Source organism: Myotis davidii, unplaced genomic scaffold (genome assembly GCF_000327345.1).
Source record: "Myotis davidii unplaced genomic scaffold, ASM32734v1 scaffold555, whole genome shotgun sequence".
Taxonomy (NCBI): Eukaryota; Metazoa; Chordata; class Mammalia; order Chiroptera; family Vespertilionidae; genus Myotis; species Myotis davidii.
In genome coordinates this window covers 396,953-405,835 of record NW_006286315.1, presented here as the reverse complement: position 1 = coordinate 405,835, position 8,883 = coordinate 396,953, and the positions used below count along the sequence as shown (strand labels likewise).

At 46.9% G+C, this 8,883-nt stretch overlaps 1 pseudogene; it reads right to left on the bottom strand.

Moving 5' to 3' along the window:
- Positions 1 to 7,966: 7,966 nt before the first annotated feature.
- Positions 7,967 to 8,872, bottom strand: LOC102758341 (annotated as a pseudogene).
- Between the last annotated feature and the right edge of the window lie 11 nt (positions 8,873 to 8,883).

Below are 8,883 nucleotides of genomic sequence, written 5' to 3'. Positions count from 1 at the left end.
AGTCAGCTCATGTGTCCCCGATAAGGTGCCTCTGGATGAAATCGGGTGGCCTGGCCTCAAGCTTCCAGGAGCCCCACTGCAGTCTTTTGCGAAGGTTTGATTGCTGAGTCTCCTGTTCTCAATCCCTGAGGCTGGGAAAGCTTTCTTTTTTCTCTTTTTTCAATCATCACCCAAGGACATGCTTATTGACTTTAGAGAGAGGGGAAGGGAAAGACAGAGAGAGAAGCATCAATGTGAGAGAGAACCAATTGGTTGCCTTCCGCATATGCCCTGACCAGGGATCAAACCCGCAACCTTTGGTATATGGGACAACGCTCTAACCAGCTGAGCCACACCTGTCGGCTGGGATAGCTTTAAGCATCTCAAAATCCAGATGTCAACCAAGCAAGACTTCGGCCTACATCAGTTTCTTCCATGAGTTTCTTTCCTGGACACACTTGCCAGACTCTTTGAAGGGAGCGTGTGAGCAAAACTAAGCGGGGCCCCTGGTCCAGCATTTGGCCAGACACAGAACACGCCACAGGTGTATGGCTGTGGTTCACACTAGGGATACCAGGCCCCTCCATTTCTCAGCATATGGGACACAGGCACCTGTCTGTCGGCTCCCCTGTCCTCTGAACCAAATGCTACCCCTTCTGCTGGGGGGAGCTCCCAGCTACAGACCTGCCCCCTCCCCAACACACCAGGAGAAAGGCCCCACTGGTACGAAGTGCCCAGCTCTGTTGCCATGTCGGCTGCCCTTCTAGAGTTGGGCCTGCCTGAGCGGCAGCACAGCCTGGGGAAGAGCCCGGCCCAGGGGAGTCAGGGATTTGGGGCCTGGAACAGGCTCATCCAATGCACCTTCAACTGCTTTGAGCTTCAATAATCTTCATGTATAAAAAGGGATAAAACCATCACTGCTTTCCTCTTAGGATTATCTTAAGTATCAATGGCTATAACATTGCTCCACAGAAGAATCATTTCACATCTTAAAAATCCACCCATCCCTAAGAACACACCCTCTCAGTGTCTTTCCATCACTTACCTTTCCCTCGTGGATCTCTCTTCTGCTTCTACCAGTCAGCTGTTGCTGTCTAACAAGCAACCCCAAAGTTCACTGTGTGCAACAACATACCATTCTCCCTCACTCCTAGGCCACAGGTAGCTGGGAGGGCTCCGGGCCACTTCTGGGTCAAGGCTAACGGGGCTGCAGCTACCCAGGGCATGCTCATCTAACAGAAGATTCCCATGGGGGAGAGAAACACACGATGCTTCAGCTTGGAATCTGCACATTGTCGTTTCTTCCCACATTGTCTTGGTCTTAACCAGCAACAGGGCCAAGCCCAACACCGATGGCAGGAGTCAGGGGTACACTCCACCTGTCACATCAGCAGGGAATGGGCACTGACAACAGAGCACTTTCTCCAACCAGGGGGAGCTGTTTTTACATTAACCCTGAGAGTCTGCCCCCCTTTTGGTTAAACAGGCTCCAGTGCAGGTCGGGGAAACAGCACATCACAATGAGTGGGAGCCAGTCTTGAGCTCTGATGTGGCTGAAATCAAAGGATAAAGAAAAACATCCTCTAAGCACTGAGGCTGGGAACAAATGGAAAGGAAACCCGACATGTGACCCATCCCCGAGAGCTGTGGGGGCCCAGGTGATGAGCCGCACACCAATGTGTGGCGCAGGGGAGAGGGACATCCACAGATCCAGAGGGGAAAGGGTGGGACACAGAGCTCTGGTTCCCAATCGTATGCTGGGGTGCCCTTGGCCCCACAGTGAACTCTGGCACCACAGGATACATTTTACTTTTGAGAGGGACAGTGACTCTCAACACTTGGACACCTCATGGTTTCAACATATCTTGCTACTTCCCTTTCCCTGATTTCATCTTTCTACAAAACTAGGTTTCTGGCAGTTACTGAAAAAGCAAATACTGTGTGAAATCAGTGTAGAACAGGAAAAAGGGTGACATATTCAAATCGATATGATTCTAAGATTCAAGAAAAACCTGACAGGCACACACATCCCCTTTGTAAGTAGTAGTGGTTACTTAAAAATGAAAAAATTTTTTTCTTTAAATTTATGTGTATTACTTTTCCAAATGTCTACTGTCAATAGCTAGGACATAAATACTTAGATGTTGTGTGGACTTATCTAATAAATAAAACTTAGGTATTTCTTTAGGCCTAAGGTCCCTTAAAATACTGAAGCTTAAGTAGAGGTGCTCTGAACTAAGAATTTTTGGAATTTAACATACATAAGGGATGTGCCTGCATTACCAAAATCATATATCTTACTATACTGATATACCTTCTTTTATGGCCTTGATTATTTACAACACACTATATATCTTGTCACAAAGAAATTCTCAGGTCTACAAACTGCTATTGTGATGAATAATTTCAAGTCTACAAATTTTAATAGATTAGACATCTCAATTATATTTATGCATGCAAGTTCATACTGATGTAAAAAACTCACCGGTCACCAAGGGAGCCAATTTGTTATTCTGCTAACTGGCAAACAAAGTCCAAGAATGTACATGGCAGAACTGAGACCAATTTCTCTCTATGGAGGAGTACTACAGCTTAACAATGAGGGAGGATGCTATAATTTCAGACTCCACAATTTGCAGCCCTTCATGTAGGCTCTGATTATCATTGGCTACAACCAGCCTCCAGATCAGAGAAAACAACAGCACGTAGGAAGAAACTTGCCAAGGCCATCTTCAATCTGATCAAACTCTAGGGGCAGAAGTTCATGGTCACCAGCATTGTGGGTCCACAGCACAATCCATCCTGTGGGAAACTATAGAAACAAGGATGGTTTCACCAACACATTTTAAGGGGAGAAAAAAGAGTGAGAAGAAGAGAGGAGGAACTAACAGATTTAAAAGAAACTTGAAATATAACACTAAATGGAATGTGTCATCCTCGTCAGGATCCTATAAAACAATTTATTTGACCATTTAAAAAACCTGTTGTTTAACAAATCATTTAAGATATAATCAGGGAGGCCTAACCGGTTTGGCTCAGTGGATAGAGCGTCGGCCTGCAGACTGAAAGGTCCCAGGTTCGATTCCGGTCAAGGACATGTACCTTGGTTGCAGGCACATCCCCAGTAGGAGGTGTGCAGGAGGCAGCTGATCAATGTTTCTCTCTCATCGATGTTTCTAACTCTCTATCCCTCTCCCTTCCTCTCTGTAAAAAATCAATAAAATATATATTTTAAAAAAAGATGTAATCAGGGAAATTAAAACACTGATTGGTAAGCAATGAAATTATTACATTGTTGGATTTGGTAATGTCACTCTGGTTATGTTTTCAATGATCCTTAGATTTCAAAGTCACACTGAAATATTTAAGGATAAAATGATACAATGTCTGGGATTTGCTTCAAAATGTTGGCCCTAAAGCTGGGTAGTGAGTACATGAAGGTTCTTTATACTAGTCTCATCTTTTGAATACGTTGAAATTTTTTAGGAATCAAAAATTTTACAAGCCACGCAACTGAATACAATGTATCATTAAAAATAACAAAAAGTTAGTATCAAAAATGAAATCACTCAAAATGCTTTAAATACCCAGTTTTATAAGTTAGAAAGAGCCTCTGGTCACTGTGAGGTGCAGGGATGGGCTTAGGACAGTGATGGCGAACCTTTTGTGCTCGGCGTGTCAGCATTTTGCAAAACCCTAACTGAACTCTGGTGCCGTGTCACATATAGAAATTTTTTGATATTTGCAACCAGAGTAAAACGAAGATGTATATTTTTGATATTTATTTTATATATTTAAATGCCATTTAACAAAGAAAAATCAACCAAAAAAATGAGTTTGCGTGTCACCTCTGACACACGTGTCATAGGTTCGCCATCACTGGCTTAGGAGGAGGGAAGGCGAGCAGGTTGGCTTGTGGTAAGGAAAGGAACAAGGGTGGGCAGAGCAGAAGGGATGGTGAGGTGGGGAGAACTGTAGCTTTAGGACAGGGATTGGTGGCAAAATGGAGTGAAGAACAAGAAAGATTTCAAATTGTCAGACATTGTGGATGGATGGATGGATGAATGGATGGATGGATGGATGGATGGATGGATGGATGGATGGATGGATAAACAGACCGAAAGACAGACAGACAGACAGACAGACAGAAAATGATCAGCTGTCAAGTCCTGAGGGTCAGTTTTCCCACCTGCTCAGGAAATACTCCGGACTCGCCTCTGAGGTGGGGCCTCGCCCCTAATTCCAGCTGCAGCTGGGACAACTCCAACATGTTCGTGAACCTGCAGAACCAGACTTCAGCCTGAGTCCCTGGTTGCACTCCCACTGCGGCCCAGCCTCCATCCAGATGCTCAGATACCCAAATCTGTGTCCCCGCACTCCCTCAGCCCTGTCCCAAATGCACCCCGAGTCTGCACTCTTCCGGGTTCTGCAGCCACCACACCGGTCCTTCCCTGAACACACGCACCCGGCACATCTTGTGAACGTGTAATCAGACATGTTACTCCCCTGCTCAAACACTGCCATCTGTCCTCACTGTCCTTCAGACGAAAGACGGTGCTTACCAAGACCTGAGTGATTCTAGCTCAGGGCCTCCACTCTGCCTGGAGGGCGAGGGCTGGGGCCACTATGTCATTCCCATTTCAGCTCAAATGTCACTTGTTCAGGGAGGCTGTTCTCCCCGTCCACATGCTCCCAGTGTCATTTTTCATGACCCTTATCACTTCTTGTCTTTGTTTCAATGTGTTTGCTCTGACTTGTTTATACTAACTTAAGGTCTCAACTCAGCACACTGAGCACCAACATACTGGACTAGATAGAACACAAGCCCCACAGGAGCAGAGACCTGTCCACCTTGACCATGAAACTGCTCTATGCCTAACACAGTGCCTACAATGCAGGAGGCGCTCCACAGACAAAGTTGGAGGCAGTGGGGTTATGCACTTGCCTCCTGCTCCCCCACCTTCCCGAGCAACCCTCCTGGTTACAGAGAGAGAACTTCCCTTCCTTGTGGACCCGCCTCAGGGAACCCAGCACAGCCTCCTGTCCTGAGCACGAGGGACACTGCAAGGCATCCAAGTGGCTCCTGGGCTCCCGGCTTGAACTGACCAGAAGCTCCCAGGAGCTGATGGCTATTGTGGCTGCACAAGAATGCCCCACCCACCTCAGTCCGACTCCACCCAGGATCACTCCTTTCCCCTCCCCTCAGAAGGCATGTTTGCTAACCCCACAGACAGCATTTTAGAGGGCAAAGGGGCTTCTATCCTTTACTACAGATAAAGGGCTCACCTGTTTGCTGTGACATTGCTTTAATCCATGTCAATCAACCTGTTTGGGTCAGCAGTCATCTCTCAACTCAGCACACTGGCCTTGGTCCAGCCACAAGTCACCAGCCCTCATTATAAAGAAACCATTAACCCAGGATGGAAAATTTCTCAGAACAGACGTCTGCACTGCTACAATCCAAAACAGCCTCACAGTCACGCTCAGCAGCAGCCCCTGCCTCCTCACCCTGCCAGGCCTGTGCCCAGATGTCAGGGGAACAGGCGGCACTCGAGTTCCACGGGACATGAGGCCTGAACAACGTAGGCGCCCCCTTTGCACATCACAGACAAGCCTCTATTGGCTCCCGATCACCCCGCCCCTCAATGCGACTTTTCTGTGCTCCACATCCAGGAGACGCCAAGGCATTTTCTCAGGTTACGCTGGAGAAGTCAGTGCACCTTCAGCTTTAATCTCAAGGCTCGTGTAGATTTCCAGTCACTACAGAACTCTGACTGGACTCCCAATGTGCTAGCAATGTTTCCAACAAGGTTGCTATGGAAAACGTTCTCCAAGTTTCCAGGCGCCCCTCCCCCGCCCCGTCTTTCCCACACACAAAAAGCCTTCTCACAGCACCCCCTTTCCACCCAGGGCTGAAGTCCTACAGAGGGGAAAAGCAGGACCTGAAGGGCCAGGACAAGGAAGCTCATCAGATAGTGCCAGCTGGTTGCACTGGCATTTGCTATTTATTATTTATGAATATTTACTGTTCACCCGTCTTCCAGTTCACTGAGCCCCTCTTCAGCTGCCTCTAACTCCTATTAAATCCACCTACTGAATTGTATTTTTTTTGGTGTATAAACTGATTTTTATTTTATATGCAAAAGGTGTTCTCAAAAGAATCTACAATTAAATGACAGTGACGTTTCATTTATTTCATGATTACAACAGTCTCCCTTTTGGGGGTGAGATCAAACCCTCTTTTTCCTTTTATGGATATATATATAAAAGTATTACAAAGAGTATTACACATGTCTCCTTTTTTCTTTGCCTTGACATTCCCCCGGTTTTCCCTACCCCGCAGTGTCTTGTGTCCATTAGTTATTCTCATATGCATGCATATGTCTTTCGGTTGACCTCCTAATCCCCCCAACCCTCCCCAAGGTTCCCACTGTAGTTTGACATTCTGTTCAATGCTGCTCTGCCACTGTATCCATTTTTTTCATCAGTATAATGTTTCTCCTACTCCCCACAACCCTTTCCAGGGTTCCCACTGTAGTTTGACATTCTGCTCAATGCTGCTCTTCCTCTGTATCCATTTTTATTCATCAGTCTATAATGTTTCTTATTATCCATAAATGAGTGAGTTCATGTGGTATTTTTCTCAGCTTCCCAGGAGCCGTCTCAGTCTCACAGGGGCCGCCTCAACCTCACCGGGGCGTCTCAACCCCACCAGGGCTGTCCCAACCTCGCCGGAGCTGCCTCAGCTTCACTGGGGCCGTCCCTGTCTCACAGGGGCTGCCTTGGCCCTATGGGGGCCGCCTCGGCCTCACAGGGGCCGTCTCAGCAACACCAAGTTTGGCATTCTGTCCTTTGTTGGGTGGCTCCTTGCTGGACACAATCTCCAGGTGTTCCTGGTGGCTGAATATCTGGTATGCTTGCTTGGATTTCGTTTTCTACCAAGTGCACAGACTGCCTGTCTGCCCTCACCCAGCGTCCCATGTGAGACTGGATCTGGTGGGTCTGCCTGTGTGTTTGCTGGTACAGCGGTTCCACGTCGCTGGCCCAGCCCTGTCCGGCTCCTGCTTCCTCCAAACCTGATTCTGCTTCTTTATTGAGTCCCTTATGTATGGGAGGAGTTGAAATCTGCATTCTGCTGGGCTGGGTTGCAAAAGCGTCGGCAGTTCTCTTTGTGTCACTAGCACAGCTTGGTTGGGGATGTAATTTGAGTAAGGCGGGGTCCCCAGGAATCACCAGGACGGGGCCAAGGGCAATGGCGTCTCCGCGTCTATTTGCCTCTCCGTGACTCAGTGACTCGAGTGCTGGTGAGCCGTTTCACGAGACAGCCACTCTCTCGCTCTCCGGGCCGTTGCCGTCCCGCTTCTCTTCATAGGCGTCTGGGACCTTAATATCCCGCCCCAACCACGCTCAGTGGATTTGATAGTCCACATCCCCTTCTGGTTGAAAAAAACCGTGCATCCAGTTGCAGCCAGCTTGGCGTGCGATTCCGTACCTCCGTTCTTGGAGCCTCTGCACAACCTACTCAGTCTCAATGCTCTTCTTTCTTTCCTTCCAGTTGTAGAGCTTCCACTGGGCCAGCTTTCCCATGGTTCTGAATGACACCTGTTTCTTTTACAGTTGATAGTCTCAATGTTGTTGTGGGAGACAGCACACACAGGTCTGTACCTTATGCCGCCATCTTGGTTCTCCCTATGTTCATATTTTAAACCGAAATCCTATACAAGCTCGAAACCAGTGGTTCTCAACCTTCCTAATGCCGCGACCCTTTAATACAGTTCCTCATGTTGTGGGGACCCCCAACCATAAAATTATTTTCGTTGCTACTTCATAACTGTAATTTTGCTACTGTTATGAATAGTAATGTAAATATCTGATATGCAGGATGTATTTTCATTGTTACAAATTGAACATAATTAAAGCATAGTGATTAATCACAAAAATATGTAATTATATATGTGTTTTCTGATGGTCTTAGGCGACCCCTGTGAAAGGGTCATTCGACCCCCAAAGGGGTCATGACCCACAGGTTGAGAACCGCTGCTTTAAACCAAAGAGTTAAATCAAAACCCTGGAAGATCCGGTCCCTGGCTTCAACCATTCTCTTCTGGCACTCTATGCAGTTCTTTATTGGCATTTGAAGATATTGTACTTGCCATCAATCCTTTGAGATAACTACTGAGACTGTCTCCTTTCATGGTGATTTTGGGGTCTTGAGTCAAAAAGAGTTTTTTCTGGGTCCTGAGGGTGTAGTTTATATGTCAGTCTCTCATCTACTGAAAGCATATTTATAAATGATATGTTAGTGGATTTACGTTCCATTGTTTTACAGGATCTACTACAGAATGTTCTTTCACATATTATGTGTTTTGGTTCTCACTGCACCAATAAGAGAGTCACAATGAAAGGCAGTCCCCACTCTGTGCTGAGAAGTCTATGGCTCTGCAACTTTCCAGAAGGATCTGTATGTCTGTCCAACACACCAACTCCAACCATGCTTGGGTTCACAGGGTTTGGGTATTTCTGCATTGCAGCTGTTGTAACACTTTCCCATGGATGGTCCAAGATGTGCTCCGAAGTCCAGATCTTCATGGTGCCAGTGGCCTGTGCAGTGTCTGGGTGGTGCAAAGAGGCAAAGCAGACACTCCTATTTTTTTTAATGTAAGCACTTTATTCATTCAACCAACACGATGAGCTTTGGTATCCTTATCTGCAAAATGGAGATGTCTACCTTCACTGAGTTACTATGAAAATTTCATTATTAATAGACATTCAATAAATGACAACCCCCTAAAGCACTAGATTGCACACTGGAGGCATTAAGAATACAAATAGCAAGGCCCATGGACAGACAATGGGGCGGTCAGGGCCTGAGGCGGGGGCAGGCTGGAGGGGGTCAGTGGGGCG